At 44.4% G+C, this 16,891-nt stretch overlaps 1 long non-coding RNA gene across 1 annotated transcript; it reads left to right on the top strand.

The window, feature by feature from the left end:
* Positions 1 to 253: 253 nt before the first annotated feature.
* LOC128702405 (uncharacterized) lies at positions 254 to 13,136 on the top strand. Its single transcript, XR_008409099.2, has 4 exons — positions 254 to 347; positions 10,281 to 10,341; positions 12,323 to 12,384; positions 12,717 to 13,136. It is a non-coding gene; the product is annotated as an uncharacterized lncRNA (long non-coding RNA).
* The last annotated feature ends 3,755 nt before the right edge of the window (positions 13,137 to 16,891 follow it).

The raw sequence follows: 16,891 nt of genomic DNA, 5'->3' as shown, positions 1-16,891 counted from the left end.
TAGCCTAGAAAGTGATGTGGTGGAGGCAGGAACCATACATAGTTTTAAGGCGAGGTATGATAGAGCTCATGGGGCAGGGAGAGAGAGGACCTAGTAGCAATCAGCGAAGAGGCGGGGCCAGGAGCTGTGAATCGACCCCTGCAACCACAAATAGGTGAGTACAAATAGGTGAGTACACACACATGCACACGCATACACACGCATACACACACATACACGCACACACACTTGAAGATCACGTAAGCGGGTCTAGCCGATGCATATAAAGGTGCAGGTACGTTGACACAAGCAGTCACACTCACCTATCAACCTGTTATATCGTCAACTCCTGCAGTTCAGTAACCATGGTCTGTAAATTCTTGTTCCAGGGGATCATGTTACTGTGATGTTATACTATCATGGTCTGTAAATTCTTGTTCCAGGGGATCATGTTACTGTGATGTTATACTATCATGGTCTGTTCATTCTTGTTCCAGGGGATCATGTTACTGTGATGTTATACTATCATGGTCTGTAAATTCTTGTTCCAGGGGATCATGTTACTGTGATGTTATACTATCATGGTCTGTACATTCTTGTTCCAGGGGATCATGTTACTGTGATGTTATACTATCATGGTCTGTACATTCTTGTTCCAGGGGATCATGTTACTGTGATGTTATACTATCATGGTCTATAAATTCTTGTTCCAGGGGATCATGTTACTGTGATGTTATACTATCATGGTCTGTACATTCTTGTTCCAGGGGATCATGTTACTGTGATGTTATACTATCATGGTCTGTACATTCTTGTTCCAGGGGATCATGTTACTGTGATGTTATACTATCATGGTCTGTACATTCTTGTTCCAGGGGATCATGTTACTGTGATGTTATACTATCATGGTCTGTACATTCTTGTTCCAGGGGATCATGTTACTGTGATGTTATACTATCATGGTCTGTACATTCTTGTTCCAGGGGATCATGTTACTGTGATGTTATACTATCATGGTCTGTACATTCTTGTTCCAGGGGATCATGTTACTGTGATGTTATACTATCATGGTCTGTACATTCTTGTTCCAGGGGATCATGTTACTGTGATGTTATACTATCATGGTCTGTACATTCTTGTTCCAGGGGATCATGTTACTGTGATGTTATACTATCATGGTCTGTACATTCTTGTTCCAGGGGATCATGTTACTGTGATGTTATACTATCATGGTCTGTACATTCTTGTTCCAGGGGATCATGTTACTGTGATGTTATACTATCATGGTCTGTACATTCTTGTTCCAGGGGATCATGTTACTGTAATGTTATGCTATCATGGTCTGTACATTCTTGTTCCAGAGGATCATGTTACTGTGATGTTATACTATCATGGTCTGTACATTCTTATTCCAGGGGATCATGTTACTGTGATGTTATACTATCATGGTCTGAACATTCTTGTTCCAGGGGATCATGTTACTGTGATGTTATACTATCATGGTCTGAACATTCTTGTTCCAGGGGATCATGTTACTGTGATGTTATACTATCATGGTCTGTAAATTCTTGTTCCAGGGGATCATGTTACTGTGATGTTATACTATCATGGTCTGTACATTCTTGTTCCAGGGGATCATGTTACTGTGATGTTATACTATCATGGTCTGTACATTCTTATTCCAGGGGATCATGTTACTGTGATGTTATACTATCATGGTCTGAACATTCTTGTTCCAGGGGATCATGTTACTGTGATGTTATACTATCATGGTCTGAACATTCTTGTTCCAGGGGATCATGTTACTGTGATGTTATACTATCATGGTCTGAACATTCTTGTTCCAGGGGATCATGTTACTGTGATGTTATACTATCATGGTCTGTACATTCTTGTTCCAGGGGATCATGTTACTGTGATGTTATACTATCATGGTCTGTACATTCTTATTCCAGGGGATCATGTTACTGTGATGTTATACTATCATGGTCTGATTATTATTATAATCAAAAAGAAGCGCTAAGCCACAAGGGCTATACAGCGCTGCAGGGTAGGGAAGGAAGCAAGGGAATTGGATGGCAGGAGGGAGGGGGGATGATCAGCAGGTTACAGAAAACAGCGGGGCAGGGGATAGTACGGGGGTAGAGGGTAGCAAGAGATACAAGTAGAAAGGGCTGAAAGTATCAGAATTTGTGAAGTAAGTCAGTCGTTGTCAAAAAGTCAATAAGAGAGTCCGGATGAAAGGTGGGTCCATCAGCGAGAAGGGAAGGTAAAGAGAGAGCAGCGGGGCGAAGACGACGACAGAGGTAAATTCTGCGTGCTCGTTGATAAAGTGGGCAGTCCAACAGAATGTGGCTGACTGATAATGGAGCTTGGCAATTCTCACAGAGAGGAGCAAGACGCCTCTCCATGAGATATCCATGAGTAAGACGAGTATGGCCAATGCGAAGACGGGAGAGAGTAGTCTCCCAACCTCGACACTGGTGATAAGAAGACGGCCAGTAACCTATACTCGGTTTAATAGACTGAAGTTTGTTGCCGAGCATAGTAGACCAACGTTGTTGCCAACGGGTGTGAAGGTGGGAAGATATTACAGCAAAATAGTCCGTACATGGAATACCTCTGTAAGAAACTGGTAGGTCATGTACTGCTGACCGCGCAGCAGTGTCTGCCTGTTCATTGCCCTATACGTCAACATGACCAGGGACCCAACAAAAAACAATATCTTTATGCTTAGTAAAGATGCGGCGTAGCCAAAGTTGGATACGGAGGACTAAGGGGTGAGGTGTATCAAATTTTTGTATAGCCTGTAAAGCACTAAGGGAGTTTGAGACAACCACAAATGATGACACAGGCATAGATGCAATACGGATAAGTGCTGTAAGGATGGCATATAATTCAGCAGTAAAAATACTAGCTGAAGATAGTAAATGCCCTTGTACGACGCTGTCCGGAAACACTGCTGCGAATCCTACGCCGTCAGAAGACTTAGAGCCATCTGTGTACACAGCAATGGCATGAGAATGAGAGTGAAAGTGGTCAAGAAAAAGAGAGCGGGAAGCGACCGTAGACAGTTGGGCTTTCGAGCAAGGGAGGGAGAAAGAACAGACTCGAACAGCTGGGACCTCCCAGGGGGGTAGGGAAAAGTGAGATGCTACATGTACATAGAAAGGTGGTAGTTGAAGAGAAGACAAGAGCGAATGAAGGCGAAGAGAGAAGGGACGGAGTAAGCAGGGGCGGCGAACAAATAAAGAATGTCTACTAATATCAGTGACCATTCTATAAATGGAAGGATTGCGGAGATCATGAGAGCGTACATAGTAGCGCAGGCAATGGGCATCACGGCGATCGGATAAGGATGGAACGTTTGCTTCTGCATAGAGGCTTTCGACAGGGGAAGAGCGAAAAGCACCAAGGCATAAACGTAATCCTTGGTGATGAATGGGGTTAAGGCTAGAGAGAGTAGCAGGAGATGCCGCTGAATAGATCTGGTCACCATAATCAAGTTTCGATAAAATAAGGGTGGAATGTAGGTGAAGGAGGGTTCGACGATCAGCTCCCCACGAAAGATGAGCAAGGGTTTTAAGAAGGTTCAGCCGGCTGTGACAAGTTGCCTTCAGAGAGGTAATGTGAGGTTTCCAGGATAACCTAGGATCAAAGAGGAGGCCCAGAAACTTGACTGTATCACGTTCAGGGATACGTGAGCCATAGAGGTACAAAGGATGATCAGAGATGACAGAGCGTCTAGTGAAAGTGATTTGGTGGGTTTTAGTGCTGGAAAATTTAAACCCATGTGTGGTGGCCCAATTGGAAACACGGTCGACTGCATGCTGGAGAGAAACTGTAAGGAGGTGACAGTCAGCGCCTGCACAGGCAATAGCAAAGTCATCAACATAGAGTGATGACCAAATATTTGATGGAAGACTAGAGGCCAAATCATTAATAGCAAGGAGAAAAAGTGTTGTGCTCAGAACACATCCCTGGGGGACACCTTCAGCTTGGACAAAGTCCGGGGAGAGCACATTATTAACCCGAACACGGAAATGCCTGTCAGTTAAAAAGTTCTTAAGGAAGGATGGTAGATTGCCTCGAAGGCCTAAGGAGTGGGCTTGGGCTAAAATATTATACCTCCAAGTTGTGTCATATGCCTTCTCAAGGTCAAAAAATATGGCAATAACTGAGTGGTTATTCGCAAAGGCATTACGAACATACGTATCCAAGCGCAGTAAGGGGTCTATGGTAGAACGTCCCTTACGAAAGCCATATTGACGAGTGGAGAGACTGTTGTGTGTCTCTAAATACCACACTAAACGTCTATTTACTAGACGTTCCATTACTTTGCAAACTGCACTGGTAAGAGCAATGGGACGATAGTGGGAGGTTTCATGTCCCGTAGTGCCTGGTTTGCGGAAAGGGAGAACAATGGCGGATTTCCACAGCTGTGGAAGAACTCCTTGTGACCAAATAAGATTGTAAAGGTGTAATAGGACTGCAAGGGCTGACTGATGTAAATGTTGTAGCATACGAATATGAATGTCGTCGGGCCCAGCTGCCGATGATCGACAAGCTGAGAGTGTTGCCTCCAGTTCTTGAAGTGTAAAAGGCACATTATACTGTTCTTCTCTGAGAGAAGAAAAGTCCAAGGGTGCTAACTCTCTGGCAGACTTTGAGGAAAGAAATGAGGGGCATAGATGGAGTCCCTGAGAAATACGGACCAGATGATTGCCAATTTCATTGGCAACATCTAGTGGGTTTGCTATATCAACACCGGCAACCCGCAGAACAGGAGCCGGGTCAGGAGAATATTTACCACTCAGTTTTCGTACTTTTTTCCAGACTGCACTCATAGAGGAAGCAGAGGTGATGGTGGAGACATAATCTCGCCAGCAAGTGCGTTTAGCGTCACGGATGACACGGCGAGCGATCGCACGCTTCTGTTTAAAATCAAGGAGTCGCTCTGTGGTTCTATTGTACTGGTACCTGCCCCATGCAGCGCGTTTCAAACGTACTGCACGAGCACAAGCAGGAGACCACCAAGGCACGCATTTCTGAGAATGCCTGCCCGAAGTTTGGGGTATAGAATGAGAAGCTGCGGTGAAAACGGAGGACGAGAAGAGGTGTAAAAGCTCATCGATGGAGGACGAAGAAGGAACCTCTTTAAAAACAGTCAGGTGTGAGTAAAGGTTCCAATTTGCCCGATTAAATTGCCAGCGTGGGGTGCGAAGAGGTGGCGAATATGAAGGGGAAGTAAGAATGATTGGGAAATGATCACTGTCATGTAAGTCCGGGAGAACAGACCAAGTAAAGTCTAATGCGGCGGAGGAAGAGCAAACTGAGAGATCGATGCAAGAGAGAGTATGAGTCCGAGGATCAAAATGGGTGTGAGTACCTGTATTTAAAACATGGAGGGGGTGGGTGGCAAGAAAAGCCTCTAACTGAATTCCACGGGAATCACAGTGAGACCCTCCCCAGAGGAAATGGTGGGCATTAAAATCACCAAGTAACAGAATCGGTGGCGGTAATGACGAAACAAGGAAGGCAAAATCCGGAATAGATAATGCCCGAGAAGGAGAGAGATATAAAGAACAGAGCGTATACCACCTATGTAAGTGGATACGGGCTGCTGTGTAATGCAGCGAAGTATGAACAAATAGCTGATGGTACGGAATATCAGTGCGGAGAAGAAGGGCACTTTCATTAAAGGTCCCATCAGGAAAAGGATCTGAAGAATACAATAAATTATAGCCTGAGATGTGAGAAATAACAGCAGAGTGTAATTTTGGTTCCTGTAAGCAAACACCAACAGGGGCAAACTGGGAGAGTAACATCTGAAGCTCACCCCGATTACCCCTGAGGCCGCGTATATTCCACTGTAAAAAGGCCATGATTGGCAATGATAAAGATACTTGAAATCCGCAGGTAAGGGTTCCTACGGACTAGAAGGGTTAGAAAAGTCCACATGCGGAGGCAGTGGAAAATGTTCAAGCAGCGAAGGAACGGTGCGCTGTGAAGAAAGGAGTTGCGCAGATGGAGCAGAGGAGAGAGGAAGAGCGGAAGGTGGATCAGTGTCCATTGATGGTTTGGTCTCTGCAATATATTCAGAGATTGCTTCAAGTGTTTCGGAATTCAGAGATGTCGTATGGGAGACAATATTGGGAATGGTAGGGGGAGGATGAGTAAAGATTGGAACTGTATTGGACTGTACCAAGGTAGGGGGGGGCGAAAGGGTGGAGGGAACTGGAGAAGCGTGGCAGGGGACAGAAGAGACAGGAACCTGGGAGGTGGCAGAAGAGGAAGAAACTTGGGAGGGAACAGGGGAGGAAGGTACATTACGAGGAGGAGGGTGAACCTCTGCACTTGTAACTGAGCCAGTGAGAGGGGAAGAACTAGGGACAGAGACAGGGAGGGTAAAATGAGGAGGTGGAAGATGGGTAGGAGGTGTTACCGGACCTTTTTTTGACTTTTGAGAAGTAGAGGGACGATTGGGAAGAGGTGTCGTACGAGGTCTCGTCGATACTGAGGCTTGTAAGAGAGAACTCGAAGAAGCGAGATTAGACTGAGGCGTTGAAGTAGGGACGTCTGAGCCGAGGACAGCAAAAGGATTAGATACAGGAGTGATTATGGGAGAGGTAACCACAGAGGTGGGTGTAGAAGATGGGATACCAGAAGTGGGGGGACGTTTTGAAACACGGGAATAAGAAACACGTGGGAGTCTCCCTTGGAGGCGGAGATGAGAAACTGCCATGGCATAAGGGAGACCTTCTGTCTCTTTGAGGTAACGGATTTCCCGCTCGTTTAAATAGACCTGACAACGGCGAGAGTACGAAGGGTGAGCCTCATGACAGTTAAGGCAAGAGGGAGATCGATTGCAAGACGTATTAGAATGGTCATCGGCACCACAGACTGGGCATTCGGCGATAGATCTGCAATATTTCGCTGGATGGCCAAATCGCCAGCAATTTCTACACTGTTGTGGTGTAGGGATCACCTTTCGAACTTGTAACCGATGTCCTGCTATATAAACGGAGGATGGGAGTTCTCGGCTGTCAAAAGTTAAACGAGCCACATTGCTAGGGTATCGTCTCCGCCCACGGGCAGGAAGAACGTAAGTGTCTACCTTGAGGATTGGGAGATCTTGGAGTTCCAACTGTTCTAGAATGTCGGTGCCACATGTCTGGAAATTTTGTTGAACTATGGTATGGGGCAGAATAACGGTACCACTACAAGAATTGAGGGAATGATGTTTTTCAAGGGTGACAGGAACAGTATCTATATGGGTAAGACGAGAGAGCTCACGAGCCTGGGTAGCATTCTGTACGGTAATGATGCGCGTACCGCTCTTAAGAGCATGAAAAGAAATATCTTTACCAACATGGCGTAGGAGTGCCTTGCCAATACTATGGTCAGAAAGATAGGCAGTAGAGGAAGTTGGTCGTAAAGTGAAGAATTTAGTCCACTGTTCAGTCTGAAACTGAGCGTGGAAAGGTAGTGAAGGACGTGTCGATCGTTTCTGAGAAGAACGAGAAGGTGAAGGTGGAGAGGTATCATCAGCAGGTAATTGTCGTTGACGTTTAGGCGTGGGACCAGAGTTGGTCCGACGTGGAACGGGTCGGCGATTTGAAAATTGCCGCACCGTAGAGGGAGAGGCCGGAAGCATAGTCAGAGGAGAGCGAAGGTCTGATAAATCGAAGGAGTCAGTCGAGGCCTCAGTACCTGAAGCGGGTGAGGAAACAGCACCGGCAATAGGTACAGAGGCATGAGGAATGTCTGAAGAGTGGTCCAAAGACGAGGCGGGGTCAGAACGGGGTGCGGTATCAAGAAGGGGCCCGGGGGTACCAGGTTCATGGACTAGGGCTGCCATGGTTAGGTTACTTCTTTCTTTTTGTTTTTAAGAAAAAAAAAGAAAGAAGAAAAGAAAATAAAAATAAAAAAAAGAAAAAAAAAGGGGGGACCGGGGAGGGATAGTTCCTAGGAGGGATGAAAGGGCCAGAAATCTCCCTCCGCGCCCAAGAGGACTCGACACCGCTAGTAGCGCAGATGCAGCATGGAACCCGTGCCATACCCTACCCTTCATGCCAGTAAACCAGCAATCTGGGATAGCAACCTCACATCTGCCGAGCTACCTCGGTGGACAAAAGAGAGGGCGGCCGGATATCCGCCACAAAGCATACCTCCTTCAGCCACCACCCCCGGAATCCGAAAGGTGGCTTCCAGAGCTACACCCGTCGCCCAAAAGACACCCAAAGCTACTCCGGGATACCGGAGAGGGATCGGGACATCCCTAGGCAATCCAGATTCCACGGCAAACTACGCCACCGCCAAGAAACCTCAACGGAATGGGATGGACCCCGGTGTCCTTTCTCCTACCTAGGAACTAGCGCGCCTGTGGGAGAAATCCCAAAGGACAAAAAGAGGAAGGGCAAAAGGGAGGAGTGGGGAGGAGGAGGAGGAAAGGAAAAAGGGGAGGATGGGGAGGATGGGATAGGGGAGGGGAGATTGGGGGGTAATTAGGTTCGGTCTGAGGAAGAAGACCGATAGGTCTAATTCCTCAGACCAAGAGCCTCTTCACCACGCCAAGGAGCCCCCCTTGAAGAGGATCATGGTCTGAACATTCTTGTTCCAGGGGATCATGTTACTGTGATGTTATACTATCATGGTCTGTACATTCTTGTTCCAGGGGATCATGTTACTGTGATGTTATACTATCATGGTCTGTACATTCTTGTTCCAGGGGATCATGTTACTGTGATGTTATACTATCATGGTCTGTACATTCTTGTTCCAGGGGATCATGTTACTGTGATGTTATACTATCATGGTCTGTACATTCTTGTTCCAGGGGATCATGTTACTGTGATGTTATACTATCATGGTCTGTACATTCTTGTTCCAGGGGATCATGTTACTGTGATGTTATACTATCATGGTCTGAACATTCTTATTCCAGGGGATCATGTTACTGTGATGTTATACTATCATGGTCTGTACATTCTTATTCCAGGGGATCATGTTACTGTGATGTTATACTATCATGGTCTGTACATTCTTGTAAGTATGTGATGTCATACTCACAAAAAATTATATTTTCTGAAGATGGCTTTCCACATCTAAAATCTGGAAAATCAACCTGTATCATTCAGATTAAACAACCATATAATGTTAACTTTGATACTTAGTCAAGTTCTTTATCTTCTGTTAAATAGTAAAATATCTAAGGTACCATTAAGATATCAAAACAAAGTATTAATTCAGAGATTGAACTGGATTTGGAAAGTTCTCAAATTGTTATTAGTTTGTGACTATAATAGTCCAGGACCGATCATTATTAGTAAATATTATATTCCAGGACCTATCATTTTAAGTGACAGTAATATTGCAGAACCGACCAATATTAGTTACTATAATGGTCCGGGACCTATCATTATTTGTAATTATGGTAGCCCAGGACCAATCATTATTAGTAACTGTAATAGTCCAGGACCGTTTATTATTAGTGATTATAATAGTCCAAGGCCGATCATTATTAATGATTTAATAGTTCAAGACCAATCATTATTACTGACTGTATAGTAGTCCAGGACCGTCATTATCTGATTTTAACTATAATAATCCAGGAAGGATAATCATCACCTGATGACTATAATAATCCAGAATTGATCATTATCAGTGTATGACTTTAATAACCCAGGATTGATAATTATCATATGATGACTATAATAATCCAGAATTGATCATTATCAGTGTATGACTTTAATAACCCAGGATTGATAATTATCATATGATGACTATAATAATCCAGAATTTATCATTATCAGTGTATGACTTTAATAACCCAGGATTGATAATTATCATATGATGACTATAATAATCCAGGACGGATCATTATCATTTTATAACAATCATAATCTATGATGAATCATTATCAGTTTATGACTATAATAATTCAGAATGGATCGAAAAGTGGCTGAGTCCTTATTTACATATTGTTATATATTATTGTTAGGTATATAGACAGACAATGGTTATAAATGACCATAATTTTTAAAGGGGTGGACCGGTAAGCCAGCGGAAGGCCTCGGTCAGGTGACCAAAAGCTCCAAAGGCGGGTCATCATCTGACTAAGACCCGCGTCAGGAAACATTTGTCCTGTCTCCTGACGAACCTTACCTAACCTAATTATTGTTATATATTATTGTTATATATTTCATCCACGATATTGTGACTTTTGTTCTTCTGTTAAGATTTTTGTGTATTCTAATTAGTGACCTGAACTGACCTGACCAGACCTGTTATGTCAACAGCTGCGAAAAATGTTGGTGACAATGTTGCTGGTTGCATCACTTGTTCTGGTAGATGCAACATGTGAGTATACATATAAAATAATTTACATTAAATTCAGTCTTTTTCTTTAAATGTGGAAAAACTGGCTATTTATGAAAATATATAAATGTTTTTCTTTTTCGGGCCACCCTGCCTTGGTGGGAATCGGCCAGTGTGATAATAAAAAAATAATAAAAATATAAATGTTGACGGTGAAGTCTCTATTTCACTTATTGCAACTCATCTCATATCTTCTCCCTCAAAAATTCTATTTTGCTCCATTATATTTATGATTTAAATAATATACACTACGTAGGAAAATATATGCCAAAATAAAGAATTTTTTTAGTTAATCCATAACTCATAATAGAGCTTACTATTGTTACTAATCGTTTTTTATACTTCCCAGGAAATTTTGGAATTTTATCATAAAAATTAATATACATGTCCTTCACGTGTTTTAATACATATCTTGTTCTGCTTTCCAATACTAATGTGACTGCGTGACCTTAGGATAGAAGTGTATATCGAATATTAGTTAAGTAAACTGACTTGCCAATTTAAATGATGACACAGAAGACAAGGATCAGCAGACCTATCAAAGTGTTGTGTAAACAGAATAAACGAGTGTTTGGAACTCTCCCAGTCATAGAAGACAACACAACCAGCGTAACTCCATACTTGTTACTGAAATGTTCTCTATTATTGTATAAACGCTCTTTCACCTCTTATACTATATATGCTGAGAGAAAGAGAAACACTCTCGATATATATATCAACTGAAATATGTACACATCTCAGAGTATATATACACTTACTGTATGTATGCAAGTGTCTCTCTCTCTCTCTCTCTTTCTTTCTCTCTCTCTCTCTTTCTCTCTCTCTCTCTTTTTTACACAGGGTTTAACAAGGTTAGGTTAAGGATCCCTAGCTTTATTGACAAGCTATTTACAGGTTAAGGACTCTCTCTCTCTCTCTAGCTATCTATCTCTCTCTCTTTCTCTCTCTCTCTCTCTCTCTCTGTATATATATATATATATATATATATATATATATATATATATATATATATATATATATATATATATATATATATATATATATATATATACAGTGCTGAATAGGTAAAATTGGTCAATTAGCAAGAACTCATTTAAAATTAAGTTCTTTTTAAAATTTTCTCTTATACGTTTCAAGATACATATATTTTTTCGTTTACGTTAGTGAAAAAGTTAATAATTTTGCCCACCACTGCTATAACTGGGTTAAAAAGACACTTAAGTAAAGACTAGAACATATTTAACAGAAAACGTTTCGGTCCTGGGCCCTTGATCATTTAAAATCAGAATGGATCAAGGCCAGAGGACCGAAAAGTTTTTTAATATATCTTAGTGTTTGCCCAAGTATCTTTTTCAACCACTATTACTAGTACTATTTACAAAATTTCTAAAGAGTAACATTACCAGTCGCATTTTAGCGTGAATAACGCTAGTAAAATTTGTTCATTTTATTTCTCAATAGTTCTCTTAAAAACTAGACTAACTACATATAAATACTAACAATCAAAAGAATGTTGAAAATTCAGAAAAATAAAATCACAAAACATTTATTGTGAAGAAGAAAGTCTGAGACTTTTTACAGCTAGCATAAAAATTATCTCTCAAAAAAATTAGAGTAAACATGAAAAATAAAGACAGATTACGACTTTTACATTTCTCAGCACATTCTGAAGCACTCAAGTTCCTTTGACAATAATAAGTTATAATAGTGGACCCCCGCATAACAATCACCTCTGAATGCGACCAATTATGTAAGTGTAGTTATGTAAGTGCGTTTGTACGTGTATGTTTGGGGGTCTGAAATGAACTAATCTACTTCACAATATTCCTTATGGGAACAAATTCGGTCAGTACTGGCACCTGAACATACTTCTGGAGTGAAAAAATATCGTTAACCGGGGGTCCACTATTAAATAAAACTCTGAATCTGAGTTAAAAGATTTAATTTTGCCATTTTTCTCCAGGTGGTCAAGGTTCGTGTCCGAGAATATTACAAGAATGTATTCAACATCCTCCTCAGTTGCCGGTAAAGTATTTTGACCATAACCTACCCTACGGGTTTACCATCTTTAAAATAATGAAATTAATGATAATAGCAATTATAAAATAGTAACTGTAATTAAATATAATAATAATAATGATAATAATAATAATAATAATAATAATAATAATAATAATAATAATAATAATAATAATAATAATAATAATAATAATAATAATAATAACAATAATAATGAATTATTATTTTATACCATAAGAATGTAAGTGGAAATATTTTCTATTCATTAGTTAGGTTGTTCATGCATGCATATAGTGCATCCTCGTACATATACTAACATTAACATGTCTCTCTCACAGAGGTGTTACAACGACTGTCAATGTCCACCACAATACAAGTGTTGCGCTGACTGTCAGTACGGCTGGACCTGCAAACCTGTACTACAACCTCCTGCAACACAATACTAGAACATTAATGTGTTGTCTGGAGTGTTTAACACACTACAAAATATTCCTACTATTGAATTTATTTTATTATAAGATGGATCTAGGTATTAGCAAATATATATTTATATTTAACAATGATAATTTCACTTCATATATTTTGTGAGTCTTTGAGTATTTAGGATTCATAAATTATTGAGTGAGTTGAAGTATGTGACAATCGTTATGTAAAGTAGGGAGAGGCAAGCATGCTGTTGGTGCTAGCTGGAGGCTTTTTGACCTAATGTGAAGAGGGATCTGGTGTATACTTAGGCCCAATAAAGAAATCACAATTACTGAACGTGGTATGACCATAATTCAAGTTTAGAAGGTAAGAGAGGAAATGTGGAGAATTTAAGAGGACGAAGCGAACACTGCAGCTCTGCACCTCCTCAGTAGTTAGTGAGAAAAACGTTTAACTTATTCAATTAAGATTATTTTGGGAGACTTTTCGTTCCACTTTAGTATGTCATTACATTGCTGTAAGTCTGGTTTCTTTAAAAGAAATATTATGCAACACTGTAAAACATACCATACCACGGGTGGGGTTAGAACCCGCGGTCAGAGAGTCTCAAAACTCCAGACCATCGCGTTAGCCACTGGACCAGCTAGCCACAATAAGATTCATCCAACTAGGTATATTTATACACCGTGACTACTGTCAGGGAGGCTGGAGTGGGAATAACACCACTGTGGCTACTGTCAGGGAGGCTGGAGTGGGAATAACACCACCGTGGCTACTGTCAGGGAGGCTGGAGTGGGAATAACACCACCGTGGCTACTGTCAGGGAGGCTGGAGAGGGAATAACACCACCGTGGCTACTGTCAGGGAGGCTGGAGTGGGAATAACACCACCGTGGCTACTGTCAGGGAGGCTGGAGAGGGAATAACACCACCGTGGCTACTGTCAGGGAGGCTAGAATGGGAATAACACCACCGTGGCTACTGTCAGGGAGGCTGGAGTGGGAATAACACCACCGTGGCTACTGTCAGGGAGGCTGGAGTGGGAATAACACCACCGTGGCTACTGTCAGGGAGGCTGGAATGGGAATAACACCACCGTGGCTACTGTCAGGGAGGCTGGAGTGGGAATAACACCACCGTGGCTACTGTCAGGGAGGCTAGAATGGGAATAACACCACCGTGGCTACTGTCAGGGAGGCTAGAATGGGAATAACACCACCGTGGCTACTGTCAGGAAGGCTGGAATGGGAATAACACCACCGTGGCTACTGTCAGGGAGGCTGGAATGGGAATAACACCACCGTGGCTACTGTCAGGGAGGCTAGAATGGGAATAACACCACCGTGGCTACTGTCAGGGAGGCTGGAATGGGAATAACACCACCGTGGCTACTGTCAGGGAGGCTGGAATGGGAATAACACCACCGTGGCTACTCTCAGGGAGGCTAGAATGGGAATAACACCACCGTGGCTACTGTCAGGGAGGCTGGAATGGGAATAACACCACCGTGGCTACTGTCAGGGAGGCTGGAGTGGGAATAACACCACCGTGGCTACTGTCAGGGAGGCTGGAATGGGAATAACACCACCGTGGCTACTGTCAGGGAGGCTGGAATGGGAATAACACCACAGTGGCTACTGTCAGGGAGGCTGGAGTGGGAATAACACCACCGTGGCTACTGTCAGGGAGGCTGGAGTGGGAATAACACCACCGTGGCTACTGTCAGGGAGGCTGGTGTGGGAATAACACCACCGTGGCTACTGTCAGGGAGGCTGGAATGGGAATAACACCACCGTGGCTACTGTCAGGGAGGCTGGAGTGGGAATAACACCACCGTGGCTACTGTCAGGGAGGCTGGAGTGGGAATAACACCACCGTGGCTACTGTCAGGGAGGCTGGAGTGGGAATAACACCACCGTGGCTACTCTCAGGGAGGCTGGAGTGGGAATAACACCACAGTGACTACTGTCAGGGAGGCTGGAGTGGGAATAACACCACCGTGACTACTGTCAGGGAGGCTGGAGTGGGAATAACACCACCGTGACTACTGTCAGGGAGGCTGGAGTGGGAATAACACCACCGTGGCTACTGTCAGGGAGGCTGGAGTGGGAATAACACCACCGTGACTACTGTCAGGGAGGCTGGAGTGGGAATAACACCACCGTGGCTACTGTCAGGGAGGCTGGAGTGGGAATAACTCCACAGTGGCTACTGTCAGGGAGGCTGGAATGGGAATAACACCACCGTGGCTACTCTCAGTGAGGCTGGAATGGGAATAACACCACAGTGACTACTGTCAGGGATGCTGGAGTGGAAATAGCACCACTGTGACTACTGTCAGGGAGGGTGTAGTGGGAATAACACCACCTTGGCTACTGTTAGGGAGGCTGGAGTGGGAATAACACCACTGTGAGTACTGTCAGGGAGACTAGAGTGGGAATAACACCACAGTGACTACTGTCAGGGAGGCTGGAGTGGGAATAACACTACCGTGGCTACGGTCATGGAGGCTGGAGTGGGAATAACACCACCGTAGCTACTGTCAGGGAGGCTGGAGTGGGAATAACACCACCGTGGCTACTGTCAGGGAGGCTGGAGTGGGAATAACACCACCGTGACTACTGTCAGGGAGGCTGGAGTGGGAATAACACCACCGTGGCTACTGTCAGGGAGGCTGGAGTGGGAATAACACCACCGTAGCTACTGTCAGGGAGGCTGGAGTGGGAATAACACTGCTGTGGCTACTGTCAGGGAGGCTGGAGTGGGAATAACACCACAGTGACTACTGTCAGGGAGGCTGGAGTGGGAATAACACCACCGTGGCTATCAGGGAGGCTGGAGTGGGAATAACACCACCGTGGCTACTGTCAGGGAAGCTGGAGTGGGAATAACACCACCGTGGCTACTGTCAGGGAGGCTGGAGTGGGAATAACATCACCGTGGCTGCTGTCAGGGAGGCTGGAGTGGGAATAACACCACCGTGGCTACTGTCAGGGAGGCTGGAGTGGGAATAACACCACCGTGGCTACTGTCAGGGAGGCTGGAGTGGGAATAACACCACCGTGGCTACTGTCAGGGAGGCTGGAGTGGGAATAACACCACCGTGGCTACTGTCAGGGAGGCTGGAGTGGGAATAACACCACCGTGGCTACTGTCAGGGAGGCTGGAGTGGGAATAACACCACCGTGGCTACTGTCAGGGAGGCTGGAGTGGGAATAACACCACTGTGGCTACAGTCAGGGAGGCTGGAGTGGGAATAACTCCACCGTGGCTACTGTCAGGGAGGCTGGAATGGGAATAACACCACCGTGGCTACTCTCAGTGAGGCTGGAATGGGAATAACACCACAGTGACTACTGTCAGGGATGCTGGAGTGGAAATAGCACCACCGTGACTACTGTCAGGGAGGCTGGAGTGGGAATAACACCACCGTGGCTACTGTCAGGGAGGCTGGAGTGGGAATAACACCACTGTGGCTACTGTCAGGGAGGCTGGAGTGGGAATAACACCACAGTGACTACTGTCAGGGAGGCTGGAGTGGGAATAACACCACCGTGGCTATCAGGGAGGCTGGAGTGGGAATAACACCACCGTGGCTACTGTCAGGGAGGCTGGAGTGGGAATAACACCACCGTGGCTATCAGGGAGGCTGGAGTGGGAATAACACCACCGTGGCTACTGTCAGGGAGGCTGGAGTGGGAATAACACTACCGTGGCTACGGTCATGGAGGCTGGAGTGGGAATAACACCACCGTAGCTACTGTCAGGGAGGCTGGAGTGGGAATAACACTGCTGTGGCTACTGTCAGGGAGGCTGGAGTGGGAATAACACCACAGTGACTACTGTCAGGGAGGCTGGAGTGGGAATAACACTACCGTGGCTACGGTCATGGAGGCTAGAGTGGGAATAACACCACCGTAGCTACTGTCAGAGAGGCTGGAGTGGAAATAACTCCACAGTGGCTACTGTCATGGAGGCTGGAGTGGGAATAACGCCACCGTGACTACTGTCAAGGGGGCTGGAGTGGGAATAACACCACCGTGGCTACTGTCAGGGAGGCTGGAGTGGGAATAACACCACCGTGGCTA

Source organism: Cherax quadricarinatus, chromosome 80, assembly GCF_038502225.1.
Source record: "Cherax quadricarinatus isolate ZL_2023a chromosome 80, ASM3850222v1, whole genome shotgun sequence".
Lineage (NCBI taxonomy): Eukaryota > Metazoa > Arthropoda > Malacostraca > Decapoda > Parastacidae > Cherax > Cherax quadricarinatus.
The sequence above is the reverse complement of the archived record's forward strand: the minus strand, read 5'-3'. Positions and strand labels throughout refer to the sequence as shown.